This window comes from Euprymna scolopes, chromosome 1 (genome assembly GCF_053919585.1).
Source record: "Euprymna scolopes isolate OS-2025 chromosome 1, ASM5391958v1, whole genome shotgun sequence".
Taxonomy (NCBI): Eukaryota; Metazoa; Mollusca; class Cephalopoda; order Sepiida; family Sepiolidae; genus Euprymna; species Euprymna scolopes.
In genome coordinates this window covers 100,622,637-100,638,203 of record NC_136482.1, presented here as the reverse complement: position 1 = coordinate 100,638,203, position 15,567 = coordinate 100,622,637, and the positions used below count along the sequence as shown (strand labels likewise).

General features: G+C 29.2%; 1 protein-coding gene across 5 annotated transcripts in view; it reads left to right on the top strand.

Moving 5' to 3' along the window:
* The window catches only part of LOC145259833 (RNA-binding protein 39-like), a 138,856-nt gene that overhangs the window by 39,242 nt on the left and 84,047 nt on the right, over nucleotides 1–15,567 (top strand). Inside the window, exon 1 of one of the 5 annotated variants that reach the window (XM_080117952.1) lies at nucleotides 6,220–6,386. The exons of 3 other annotated variants lie outside the window; for them this stretch is intronic. The gene's annotated coding sequence lies outside the window, so the exon portion shown is untranslated. Of the gene's footprint in view, nucleotides 1–6,219; nucleotides 6,387–6,644; nucleotides 6,715–15,567 lie in introns of those variants that run through there. One more of the 5 variants, XM_080117778.1, reaches the window with a different exon arrangement.

Below are 15,567 nucleotides of genomic sequence, written 5' to 3'. Positions count from 1 at the left end.
AAATTTTATATTTCATTAAAAAAAAATGGTTTTCCAAAAAATAAAAAAATAAAAACTGAATTCCATATAACAACTTTAATTTTCTTAAATGTTCAGATAATTAATGTTTTATTTTGTCTTGTTAAAATTGTTGGTATTTTCTAATAACAATTCTAAGAAAACAATTATTCCTCGATTTTGGAGTGCCTTCTAAACCCTTACACAATCCTATTTTCTTTTTATTTTGTTTTTAGGGGGGTGTTTTTGATTCTATTTTTCTGCCTTTTTATATTATTTAATACTACTGTGGATGCTTTGTTGACATACTAACAAATCATAAAAACTATTTCTTTTTATACTAGCTTGGGTGCTTAGCATTGCCCGGGTATTTAGAAGTGTGTGTTGAGCAAAAAAAAAAAAGTAGTAGTAGGCAGGCAGGCTCGAACCTGTACCACGAAGGAGGAAAAGAATGTGGAAAATAAGTAATGTCTTTGTCATTGTGTCCATCGCTAAATCGGAAGTGGCGGAGGTTTAAATTAAGGCTAGTCAATCGAATAGAGGGGATGACTTTCGAAAATATCTGCGAAAAAAGCAACCACTCCTTGTAGAAAAGTGCCCAGTTACATACATACATTTAAACAAACAGGTGAGGTTTATATTATAGATAAAACACATTTTTACACTCAAAACCTGAATTACATCCAGAAAAATTCTCATTTTCATTAATTTTTATTCAGTTTCTATCTGACTACATTTACGCTAGTTTTTTTAAAAAATTTTTTATGTCTGTCAAATAATTTACGCCACTAAAGTACAAATTTCCCCTTCATTACATTGCTAAAGGATAGACATTTTTGTTATATATTGTTTGTTTTTGTACTATAATTTTTTTTTTTTGTTCCCTTCTTCAGGACTCTTTTTTGACACTGCTCAGACATTAATTTTTTTTTTTTTTTTTACCTTAGCTCCACCTACACAATTTCCTTTACACTGACGACTTCTATAGGTTCTAGACTATGTGGAATAACACAGGTAGTTTGAGATATAATAACAAACAAGTCTACTTTTCTCCGCACAACACTACCCCCCCCCCCTTTTTTTATGGTTTATAGTCTTTGTGGATGGGTATGCTGACAACATATATCAAGGTTAAACTTTGAGCAAATACTTTGACCCCCCCTCCTCATAAAATGGGGTGTCTATTCTGAACGGTTGGGTATGTCTATTCCATACAACATTCTTAACATGAGGAGGTTAGGGGTGTCTATTCTGAAAGCTGTTAACATTAGGATGTTGGTGATTGGCCATCAACAACAACAACTGTAGTTTAATTTTTTATGAGGGAGGGGGGCATAGTTTTTAATAAAACATGGACATAAACACAATTCTGGAAGTAAAATAAATATAAGAAACTTAGAATAACACTAGGTATGACACTAATTTTTGATACCCATAAACAAAAAATACAAGTAAAAACTAGTAAAATGAAATAATTTCATTGTAATTTTTACTCTATATTGAAGAAGGATCAGGATTTATTTTACACTCCATAAAAACGGTGAAATTTGATTTGAACATCGCAAATTGACAAAACCTTAAAAATTGACAAAAAATTACAATGGCAACAAATTTAAAAATAAACAGCCAAATTCAGCATTAAAAATATAGGAAAAAAGTCGGTACAAATATATATTATACCTTGTTAAAGTTTTGGTTCAATCATTAGTCAAGTGAAATATAACGGTAAAAATCTTATCTTTGGCTTGAAATATTATGAGAAAGACATATAGGTGTATATATGCAAAACGACTTATATTTAAGCAAATACCTAAAACAACTTTCGGTATCTATAAACGGCCGTAAATGACAACGTTTCCTTGTTGATAACAATTTATTAATTTTCAATATAAAGTAATATTTAAATTATTTCTATTAAATTCCTCTTTTTTCTAGGAAATATTAATTTTTAATTCTTAAAACTAAGCAGCATTATTTAAACTTTAACTAAATCCTTAAATTAAGTATGACCCTAGTAAAGGTGGAATTTTCAATCCCCCATAACAAATAACAATAAAACTTGTAAAATAAATTGATTCATTGTAGTTTTTGCAGTATTTTCAAGAAGAGAAAATTTTTTAAAATCTTATTTTTCCTCTGTAAAACCGGTGAATTTTCACAAATTTTCTCCAAAAGCTAAAATGTGAAAAATGAAACCGCATAGTTCTATTTTGACGTAAATAATGAACATGTAATTTTAAAAATTCTTTCAAAAATCAAATAATTGACCAATTTTGTTAATTTTTCAAAGACTTAAAAAAAAAAAAAAAAAAAAAAAAAAAAAATGCTGAAGAATATATAAAACTGAAATAAAATATACAAAAACAATTATCATATTTTGCCCCCCCCCCCTCCTCCCAACGTGATCTTATCAGAATTTTTTTTTGGTGGGGGTGGGGGTGGGTATTTACACTTTTTTTTTTTTTTTAACATATTAAAATATACTGAAATAAAATATATTTAATTTTGGGTCAACTATTGCCGATTTATACGATTTTTCAAGGAAAAAGAAGTTTGAAAATATATTAAAATTATTTAAGTTTTACAAAATTTTTTTAAATTATTTACATTTGACAGTTTTTACTTGTGTAATTTCAAACATTTTCCAAAATTATTTCTTTTTTGTCTTTTTAATGATTAAAATTTTCAAGGTTTGTGGGAAAAAAAAAATAGATCCGGTCTTAAAACTTATTGTGAATAAATAGACAATCTTACTGTTAATAATTTAAAAAAAATCTTTTTTTAATCGATGCTGTTTTTGAATAGTGAATAATTAAGATATATTTAGAAATTGAATGTAAATAATTTTTTCTATGGAAAACTGATCATACTGTAATCTGTTCACACTTTGCTGATGAAAATTGTAGAGTTGCTCGTTTCTTTCGTCAGAACAAAAATATAATTTCTAACCCAAGAAACTGAAACAATTATGATTTAAGAATTAATTAAATTTCTTTGTTTTACAATGTGTTAATCTATATAATTATAAAACTTAAATGACCTTGTAACAGGTGTTGTAACTCAGCATCCGGTTTACGACTTCTGGTTGCGCATGCGTTCATAAACAAATAATCAACGCGACAATAAAATGTATTGTTTTACTGTGTATGTTTTCAGTGTCCCAATTGTTTTTTTTTTTCGTGTTTAAATTTTCCAAATAAACAATACTTTCTGCATTTTTTTTTTTTTTACATCGTTCATTTCCGTATTACGTTGAAGTTATGTTAACGCAATTTTCTTACAAATAAATCTACTTTAACCCGTTGACAATCATACGAGCATTTTACAATGGCGATTTACCCCCGCTTTCCTTTTTTTTTTTTTTTTTTTTTTAAATTTATTCTCCATTTTTTAATAACCTTTCTTAAAAAACATTCATACATTTTCTTCTATACTACCAACATAAATAACTCCGAAAATGTTTTTTTAATTTGCGTTACAAATAATCAACGCAACAATGAAACGTATTGTTTTACTGTGTATGTTTTCATCGTCCCAATTGTTTTTTTTTTTTTTTTTTTTTTTTTTTTTTTGCATGTAAAGTATAAGATATATCAAAATGTGAATTTAACCTATAAGTATTATGGTATCTGTTCAGTGCACATTTACCTATAAGTATGGCAAACTACTTATAATTCAATGGCTGTAAGTTATTTTTTTTTTTTTCAAAAATAAGTTTCCAATAAGATTAATTTAAGGATTTAGTTAAAATTTAACAAAAGCTTAGTTTTAGGAATTAAAAAATAGATATTTCCTAGGATAAAGAGGAATTTAATAAAAAAAAATGATTTAAATATTACTTTTTTGTGGGCTACAAATTACGATATTGAAAATTAATAATATAGGAAAGAAGTCTAAAAAAAATCAACGAAACTGATCAATTATTTTATTTTTGAGAGAATTTAAAAATCGCTTTGTTTCTGTTGTTTACGTCAAAATATGTAGAAATAATATTGGGTTCCATTTTTTCCGTTTTTAGGTTTTTGGAGAATTATTTAAAAAAAAATTACCAGTTTTACAGGAAAGGAAAAAATAATGGAGAGATTTTTTTTATAATCTTGAATACAGCAAAAATTACAATGAATCAATTTTATTTTACAAGTTTTTATTTACTATAGGGATAAAAAAATTCCGCTTTTATTATTATGGGCCATAACTAACTAGCACAATTTTTTTTTTTTTTTTTTTATAACAAAATAGACATTATTTTTAATTAGGCAGGACTAAAAAATGGAGAGGGGGGGGGGAGCGAATTAAAATTCATTATTCTTGAGCAATTTTTTCCCCCAGAAAAATAAAAGCCTGAATTTTATATGAAAAACAGAATGATATAAAACTTTTTCTATTTTTAATAGAATTTTAAATTTTCAAAAAAAAAAAATAAAAAAAAAAAATACCACTCACCGCGACTTTTGTCTTGATGGCTAACAAATTTAAATATTTTTTTAAAAAGGTTTTTGAATCAATTAATGTTTTTATTTTTCATCTAGATTTAAGATGATTTGCTATGAGAATATGAAAAAATAAATTTGATCTTTTATCTCAATATATAAATATTGTGTGGCGAAATTAAAAAATCTAAAATTGAACGTTGCTTTTAAAGAAACTATCATAGGCTTTACAAGACAAAATAAGTTAATTTAGTCCTAGCGTTTGTTTTGACGATTAAATGAAAAATAAAGGTTTAATCTTTTTTTATAAACGATACATTTTATATTATATTATATTATATATATATAATTTATTTATACAAACATTAATGGCTACATATGTGCATACATGTTTCTGTAATCACCCGCGTTGGGGGATTACGTCTTCAGGCCAAGAATTACCGTCGGATCAGTTTTCGACGGTAATTCTTGGCCTGAAGACGTAATCCCCCAACGCGGGTGATTACAGAAACATGTATGCACATATGTAGCCATTAATGTTTGTATAAATAAATTTAATATACCTGCTCTGTTCACTCATTGAGCACTCTTTGGTAGACACATGTTGTTTCATTGGATTGTACTTCTAGGAAACTAAACTCTACTGGCTATATATATATATAATGTTACCTACATTACCCTCGAAGTTAGGCAATGATGAGGCTGGTCAGTACCAAATGGGTGACCATTTTGGGAATACTAGGCGCCGTATTTGTTTGAGACAACAACTATCACGCTTGATCGTCCTGACCCTGTCTTGTCATCAGGACGATAGTGTGGTTAGATGCAAGTCCCCACATTTTTAACGAAGTCAAGTGCAAGTCACAGCATCATCAGCGGCAGACTTCGACATAATTTTGGAAAAGGGGGAGGAAACAACTGTTTGTAAATACAGAGCAACTGTTTTTAAGCCGTATGGTCTTCCGTAGATTTAAAAAAAAAAAAAAAAAAATGACACGTAACAAATTGCTGAAAGAAATTATTGTATTTTTAGCAAAATGCGCAACTATTTACCCATTAAATTTTTTGAGGGGTATCGATTCTTCAAAGCATATAATAGTATATTGGCAATATTGGGCTCACTAAAAGAAAAGTAATTTATTTTTCAAAGATTTAAAAGTAGTATTTTTCGTAAAAAATAATGATTTTTTTTTGTTAATCTGAAAAATAATGATAGTTATTAACATATTCAACGAATTTCACACTTCCAAACACAAAAAAAAAAAAAATTAAAAAAAAAAAATTAAACATATTCAAAATTCGGATTTTCAGCCTTATGCACAGTTATTTTATTTTATTTACAATCCTTACCCTCCTCACAATACAATACATTTTGTTCAGCTGATGATTTTAAGCACATTTATACCCACAAATAAAGAAGGGAGATTTGTAGGCATATATATATATATATATATATATATATATATATATATTGATTATGAAAAAAAAAAAAGTATACCGTTATAAAGTTCATTCTTCTCTTAATAATCGCCGAAAATTTCGTATTGATTGGATTTAATTAATTACTTGATTTTTGGTAGCTTTTTTAAAGAGAGACTCCGTTAAAAATACTTACTCCCTACTTCCGTTTTGGCCGTGCCTATTTATAATAAATGCGTGTGAATTTGGAGTAAACTATTTTTTCTTTGAAAATTTTAAATCGTCATAATAAAGTAAAAACTTTTTTGCATTAATCAAACACGCATTTTCGATTCGGTCCTGAAATTGCATTTGTCTGCCCCTGTTATGCACTTTCCATGCCCAAACAGAAAACCAAAAAAGTGAATCCACCCGAGTAGTTTACAAGTGTCGATTTTTATTTTATTGACTTTTGTTTTATATTTATTGCAGAAAAAAAAATAATAATAGAAAAGGTTTCTTGATGAAACATTAAAAAATATTTTGAATGTTTTAAACACGGTATGTTATGCTTTAATTTTTAATTTAACTTTTTCAAGTATCATTTTTGTTACTATTATTTTTCTGAATTTAATTCCTCGCCCTCTTCATAACCATTGACAAATATATACTATTTTCGTTCGTTATCCTGTATCAACTTTTGTAGGCCGTTTCTTTTAAATTAATCAATTGCTTCTACTTTGTTAATGTAATTTTTCCCATGCAATTACCACTCTCCGACCCAAACTGAATTATCTCCCCTTGTTTCATCCCATGATTTACTAGGCGGAGACCCCGATTGTCGCCATTTTTTAGTCTTTAGACTTCTACCAGCAACGCATCTGGTTAGGTGAGTACCAGTAATTAGTCGCGTTTAATATTTTTCAGTATTTGAATAATTCTAATATTACAAAAAAGAAAAAGACAGCAATAGTTTATATAATTTTGATTTTTTAGATAATGGTAACTAATTTGCTTAATTACCACATGGTAGGCATTATTATTATTGTTTTTAAATCCTATGAATTTTCGTTATTATTAGTGACTCCACAAAGTTTTAAATGTTTTTGTATACTGACTTCTATTACACAAAATGTTGCATTTACATTTTTGTTGTTGTGTGCGTGTATGTATATATATACATACACGCACACACCCCAGAAACTGTTCTATTATGGTGGGTCGGTTTTCGTAGTTTTAATTGATACTGACGAACGCTTACAAATGTTATTGCTGTTTAATGTCTTTTTAAATATTTGCTAGTTTTTATTTTACAAAATTTTATTCTAAATAAAAAAACCATTGTGTAGATATACAATAATACATTAGATACATAATATGCAAAAATAAGTCTAACTTATAATATTCTTATCACTTTTTAGTCGATTTTCATTGTCTTTTCATTAAAATGTAGAATCATTTTAAATTTTTTATTACGTTTCAAAGTATTATAAAAGTAAATCGACCTTGTAAAATATTTATTCATTTATTTATTCTATTTTCGTACCGACCAACAATTTGACCTTAAGATCTAATAAGCTAATAGTTTAAATAAACTTACTTTGCATAAAATGTATTACAGTATGTCATTGTTAGTAATTGAGTTTTTATTATATTCGATTTAATCAGTTGATAAGAAAGAAGTAATTCTTTCACCGCGGCGCGGCGCATGGCATCTACACAGAAACGAACTGACGATGGCTGAAAAGTGTCATATTAATTTACCGTGATATACTTTGTCTTTCCTTTGTAGACAACACATTCGTTTCATAGTCGTCGATGTCACGTTAAAAAACCAAAAAAAAACCCAAACATTTGATATTTTCCTTAAAAAAAAAAAAAAAGATTTATTTTGAACACATTGTTCATTGCTCTTTAAGTAATTTGAAATCAACACGCATTGTTTACAAGTTCCAGCAAGTTAGCCCACACTCGGTTGAATTTCCTGGACAGGACCCCCCCCTCATTTTAACCCCCCCCCCCCCCGCATCTTCTTTTTTCTTCCACAATTTTTTCGTTACAATGTGAATCGTCGGGGTTTCTTAATGGAATCCGCCTCGTTTTTCGTTTATTCTTTTTTGGTACTTATGCAGAATACAGGCTGTGCTGAAATAATATTATTTAGAAATCAAGCGTTAACATGGCGAGGGGGAGTTCTGTAACTATTCGGTACTTTCACGTTCGTATATAACAAAATATTTTTATTTATTTTATTTATTTTTTGTTGTTGTTGTAGATTTCGGTGTGATAAAAACGAATCTGCAAACCGTTTCCGTCGCAAAAAAATAGTTTTCATGATATGAAAAAAATACTTTTTTGAGAAGTGGATGATCACTTTTCCATGTAAATTTAACTTAAAATGAGCATCTACTTTCTAGCCACCTGAGAGAGGGAGCATTTTATTTATTTTTTTATTTATTTTTTTTTATTGGCTAAAAGTTGTTTTCGATTTCTTTTTCTGTTTTCATCTTTCAATAAAGACGAGGAAATTAAAAAAGAAATCAAAAAAAAAAAATTGGTATTTTACTTGAAGGCTCGTCTCACATTCGTTAGGTGTATCAGAATCGGCCATTAAAAATGCCGTATATGAACTTGAATAAATCAACTATCTTTCGAAGCTCATAATTACTTGAAAAATGTAATTCAAACCCTAATCTTTTTTTTTTTCAATTAAAGGAGCAAAGACCAGATTTAAAAAAAAAAAAAAAAAAGTTTAATAGTAAATTATGCAATATTTGTTTTTATTTTGTTTTTTAAATCAGTTTTCTTGTTTAAAAAAGATTAAAAGAAAAACAACGAAATTTTACTTACTTCGATTATAAAAAATATATATAAATTCCAAAAAATCACTTACCTATAAAAAATTCTATTCAATGTGTACTACCACTGTTCATTAAGAATTTATCCATATTTATACTTCCTCGTCCTTTTTAAATAAAATACTTTTTTAAACAAAGATTAAAAAACAAAAAAAAAACGCGAACTCATTTTTTGACTTCAAATAAAGGGAGACAAATCTGTTTTTTTTTTTTTTTTTTTTTTTTTGTGACTTATAAACGCCATAATTAATCTCTTTATTGCGTGCTGTTAACCAAAATTAGTATTTTTGGGCCTCCATAGGTGAAAAAAAAAGCACACATTCATTTATAAGTTTTTGCCGTTAAACGAAAAAACCCAGTCGATCGATTTTTTTTTTTTTTTTAATTCTCTTAATGAAATACACGAGTTTTTGATTATTATATTTTATTTCTACTCTGAGTGAATTTTTTTTTTTTTAATATCTAAAAAAAGAAAACATTGAATGAAATAGAAAAAATTGTTGCCAGCGTCCGGTATTTACTTGACGATATAAGCATAACATGAGCTTTCATTAAAAAAAAAAGGTTTTACACATTGGACTTTACAGGTAAATTTCAAAAAACACTTTTTCTTTTTTAAATTAGAATATTTTATTTATTGATCTTTTATTTTCAATTTGAGTAAATTTATTATTTAAATTTTAATAGACATTTCAAAATGGTGGCGGGGGAGGGGTGAATTTAAACAAAAAACTTTTGTCTAAAATATTATATTCGGTTTATTGGAAAGAGCTTAAATTTCACATTGACCCTGAAAATATCGTAAAAATTGAACCAATAGAAAAATTTTGATAGATTTTTAAAGTTTAAAAATTGAAAAAAATCTTGCGCATAAAATTCGATTGATTTCATACGTTAAAAAAATGGCTGGTTGAACACGCACCGGCACTTTGTAAACACTGTTTTTTAAAAAAATAAAAAATATTTCTATTTTTTAAACAACTTTAATAGTTTATTTTAGAAGTATATTCCATACAGAAAATAAATAACCCACTTTAAAAATAGAAATTACGAGTTTTTTTAATATTTTATTCGCAGTTTTCTGTTAGGGATGTCAAAAATTCTGATACACCTACACATTCGTATAGAAAAAAAAATAGTTTTTTGTAGTTTTCGGTGTGCTTTAAAAGAATATGGTAACAATTTCCGTTGCAAATTTACCGTTTGTATGGTATTAACCCCCTTAACTTTGGGACTATTTTCCATTTCACAACCCAGTCTTCGTGTACGCTACGCGCGAGCATAACAAAGGCTGTTAAATGTGCACTCACGTACCAAACTGCCTTGTCACAGTGTACTGGCTAAAATTTCAAATTAGACGAAAAATAAGTTTTCCAGATATGAAGTCATGTAATTCTTTTATCACGGGTGGCCATTTTTGTACACATGATGATATTAACCCCCTGAACTCTGGGACTATTTTCCATTTCACAGCCTAGTCTTATGCGCGAACATAAACGAAGGGTGTTAAATGTGCACTCGCGTACCAAACTGCCTTGTCACAGTGTAGTATTGTCAAAAAATTAAAATTAGACAAAAAACAAATAGTTTTCCAAATATTAAACCATGTAATTCTATGTGTTATCACGAGCGGCCATTTTGTAGCACAAGCGCGCACATGAAATGGAAAATAGGGGTTAATACCATGCAAAAGAAATCAAACAAAAAACTTTTTAGCCAATAAACACAAAAAATGCACTCTTTCTTAGGTGGCCAGAAAGTGGGTGCTCATTCCAAGTTAAATTTACATGGAAAAGTGATCACCCACTTTTTGAAAAAGTAATTTCTTCATATCGTGAAAACTTTTTTTGCAACGGAAACGGTTTGCAGATTCGTTTTTAGCACACACTGAAATCTACAAAAGACATTGTTATATACGAACATGAAACGGGCCTTAAAGTAAAATAATACCCTTTCAACTAACAGTGTAATAAACAAAATTAATTTAATCCTATCAAAAAATGCCCATCTCTTTTGTTCTTTGGGCCGAAACCACATGAAAATTTGCAGGCTTTTTGAAGATTATAAAACTATTCTATGGTTAAATTTTATGACAGTTGGTTAAAAAAAACAAAAAAAACTAAACCAATAAAATATATCCAAATTTGCGTATATTTGTATATATATAGTGTCCTGGCAGGCAGCTTCAGTTTTGCTGCTTCATTTGTCTCCCCTGTGGCAGTGGCCTTACAAGGCCACAGGGGAGACAAATAAAGCAGCAAAACTGAAGCTGCCTGCCAGGACACTATTATATATATATATTGGAGATGGTAATTAATAAAAACTGAAGAAGGGTTTCTGTAAAAGTCTGAGGACGCTACAGATGACCAAAAAAACGGCCGTGTAGCCGAAACAATAATGTAACTTAACAGAAAGATATGGTAATAAAAGAATAAAACGTGTGTATATATATATATATATAGAAATGTACGCAAATTTGGATATATTTTATTGGTTTGAAAATAGTTTTTTTTTTTTTTTTTTTTTTTTTTTTACCAACTGTCATAAAATTTTAACCATAGAATAATTTTATAATCTTCAAAAAGCCTGCAAATTTTCATGTAGTTTCGACCAAAATATGAGCATTTCAATATTCAATTTGGCTACCAGTGTGTGTGTGTGTGTGTGTATATATATATATATATATATATACCACCTTTGTTGACAATTTTATAAGTTCGAAATCTCAGTGATTCTTGATCAGAATTTAACAAATCAAGCTAATGGCCTGAATTGTATAGTGAGCTATGTAACATTTGCCCTTAAAGTTGCACATTAAAAAAAGTGCCTTAGAGCCATAACATGTTTCAATCATAGTTATTTGTTTTTCTAGTTTTGCATGTGAATAACAAAATGTGATATTTCCCCAAAACTTTTGGCCTTGTTTGAGAGAGGAGACTACGAGGGGTGTGCAATAAGTAATGCCCCTAACCCACTTCCAGTTGTCTGATCTAGCTGAAATTTTGCATGTGCAATGATTTATATCTCTACGGGTTATGTGGCAAATTACAGCTCTGAACTAATTGTTGTTTCTGTTTTACAGGTTTTTGAACTGAGTCAGGTGTGAAATGGAGCCTGTTGAATGTCGAACAGTGATCCAGTTTTTGTATTTGAAAGGACGCACATCACAGGAGACTTTTGATGAAATGAAAGAAACTTATGGTGATAATGCCCCATCATATGACTTTGTAAAACGCTGGCATCGTGAATTCAAACATGGCCCAAAGTCTGTGGAAAGAGCTCCCAGACCTGGTTGCCCCCTCTTCTACCATTGATGAGGCATCTGTCCATCAAGTTGAGGCTGCCATTTTGGAAGATCGGCGCATTACTATTCGCCAAATAGCCCAATATGTTAAGGTCTGTGGAAACTATCATTAATGGTCATTTGCATATGCATAAGGTGTCTGCCAGATGGATTCCCAGGTTGCTCACACCATTCCAGAAGTGAAAACACGTCGAGTGCTCGAGGATGAATTTGGAGATGTGCCAAGAAGATGAGTCAAAGTTTTTCAAAAGACTGATTACACAGGATGAAACCTGGGTCCATCACTATGATCCAGAGACCAAAACCCAGTCAATGCAGTGGAAGCACTTGGATTCACCACCTCTAAAGAAGGCAAGGGTGCAGCTCTTCGCTGGCAAGGTCATGCTCACAGTCTTCTGGACCAGGATGGAGTAGTGATGACAGATTTCCTGGCAAAGGGTACCACAATTACAGGAGCCTATTATGCTTCACTTTTGAGGAAATTAAGGGAAGCTATGAAAATCAAGAGGCGGGGCAAGATCAGCAAAGGTATCCCCCTCCTACAGAACAACGCTCCGGTCCACAACTTGCTTGTCGCCAGATCAGAAGCACGGGTGTGTGGTTATGAAATCCACCCCAACCTCCCTACTCTCCTGACCTTTCACCTCTTCCCAGCCATGAAGTTGTTTTTGAAAGGAAAGCGTTTCCCAGATGATGCAGCCTTGATTTCTAAAGTCATGTCGTGGTTGGAGGACTAACCTGGGGTGTTCTACAAAAACGGTTTCCAGAGCTGCATCAAACGATGGGAGAAATGCATAACTCTGGGTGGTTCCTATGTAGAAAAAGACTAATAACTGTTCCAAATTTCGTTGCTCTACTGCTATGGGAAGTGGGTCAGGGGCATTACTTATTGCACGCCCCTCGTAAAACTTGATGCCATAGTTTCAAATGATCTGAAATTACAGCAGGGAGAGACTTGATTCCAAATATCTCATGTGTTATCTCTCCTCTTTGGTTTTCATACATAAAATAAAATTTAGTGTATAAGTATTATTTGATACCAGAGATATAATCGTACCCGGTTTCCAAAAGAAGGGAAAAAATATTTGGAATCAAGTCTCCTTTTGCTGTTATTTCAGATCATTTGAAACCATAGCAACAAGTTTTAGTCTCCCCCTCCATCAAGGCTAGAGGTTTTGGTGAAATATCAGATTATGTATATATTGATGATGCCTCCATTCAGTCTTAAGAGACAATGGATACCCCTGTAGGGGTAGCTGCATGAGGAATTATGAGGCAAGGGTTGCACAATTCCAACCACACCTCTCCTGAATCGACACTGCTTAAGTCCAGTGGCAAGTGCTAGACAACTGGAAACAATGCCGAGATATACAGAGAGCACATACAACATCTGTAATTCCCAAATGGTCACTCATTTTAGTATAGGAACCAATGTGATTGTGTGTGTGTGTATATATATATATATATATATATATATATATATATATATCCGGTAGTAAATTTTTATCCTTTCTGTCTCATATGTATATGTGTATATATATATATATATATATATATATATGTGTGTGTATATATATATATATATATATACACACATGTATATATATATATATATATGAGAGAGAGAGAGAGGATAAAAATTTACTACCGGAACAGTAGTAGAAACTCGCTATGAGGCAAGCGAACAACGTATATATGGTACATGCAAAATATTTTGACCCCCTCCCTTTATTTAAAAATTCACCAAAATTCAGGAAATCAATTAATTTTAATGAAATTTTAAGTATTTATTAACTATTACGGAATATAATGAACCCAGTTTAAAAAAAAAATTTAGTGAAAATGTATTTTTTGTAAACAAAAAACACCTTTGACGAAGTAAATTTTAATTACTAAAAAAAGACACATAAATTTATTGGCTTTTTTGTTTTTAATAAAAATAAAGCCTTATTGATGTTAACAACAAAAATGGTTTTAGTTAAGCATCACACTGTTTACAAAGCCATTCGGCAGAAGTGACATTAGACAAATTTTTAGGTACAGATGACCAAAACTATATAATGTATCATTTTTTTTCTTTTTTAATGCAAATATAAAAACAGAATTTTTATTCAAACAGTCTATCTTCGAACTTTTATAACAAAATTTTAACCTTTTATAATAAAATTTTTTTTTTTTTTTCCAGAGATTTTATTAAAAAAATATTTATGAACTGTTTTTTTTTTTCTCCAATCATAAAATGAAATATATATATATATATTACCAACACTTGATGTTTGGAAAACCGTTCATAATATCTATTTTATTATAAAATTTCTATTATGTTTGAATAGAAAACCGTTCATAAATGTATCTAAAAAAAAAAAAAAAATATCAGTTCATAAAAGTTCTATTATGTTTGATGTAAAAAAAAAAAAAAAAAAAAAAAAAATACCAACACCTTGTATGTTTGAAAAAGAGTCCATTTTTATTATATAAAAAAATAAAAGCAGTTCATGAACATTTTTATCATAAAGTTATAATTTTGTTATAAAAGTTCAAATAAAGACTGTTTGAATAAACTTCTATTTTTATATTTGCATTAAAAAAAGATATATTATATAGTTTTGGTCATCCATATCTAAAAATTTGTCTGCCGTCACTTCTGCCAAATGGCTTTGTAAACAAAGAAGTGCAATGCTTAACTAAAACCAAAAAATGTAATATTTCAAAAACATTACAGAAAACGTCTCTAAAGTTTGTGTTAATAAAATAAATATAACTTGAATTAATTTTCGAACCATCAGTATCATCATTAAATTAAGTGTTGTTTATTCAATATTTTCACCAAAAAATAATATAATTGAAAAAAAAAGTTCTCACAAAAATTTCAAATGTAATGTTTTTTTGTACGCATGGTGTAAACATCAGCATAAAAAAAAAATTTTTTTTATACTCCTGAAAAAAAAATTTTCTTTTTAATTGAAATCCAAGATCACTAAAAAAAAATATATAAAAAATGGTATTTTTAATAATGATTAATTAAGATGAATACGGATGGGCAAAATTGTAATAAAAAACAAAACGTAAACACAGGATTTGCATCCTAATGAATTATTAAATTGTTTTTGCTTATTTTTCCAATGAATAAATTGTCAATGTAATCAGTGATTTTAATTAACTTTTTTCACACTTAAAATGCATTTTTACTTTATTTAAAATAAATTAATTGGTGCACGTACAGAAGTACCCCCTCTATTTTTTTTTCGTCTTTTTTTAAAAAATTTTAGCGGATTATTATTGAATGAACACTAGTCCCCCAGATTATCAAAAAATTTATTCTTTAAAATGTCAATATTTAAGTATTTGTAAGAGGTGCTCAGTTTCTAATGCAATGTTCTAGTAAATCTATCACCTATTTTATAACCACTTGATGTTTTTTAGACTAAATTTCACAAATTTAACCTTTTTAAGCAGTTTAGCATTTGTTTGAATTTTGCTTTTTAAAATAATCATCAAAAAAGGCAATTTGGCCTAAAAACAGTGATTGATTTTACTAGAACATTGCATTAGAAACTGAGCACACCCTACAAATATTTAA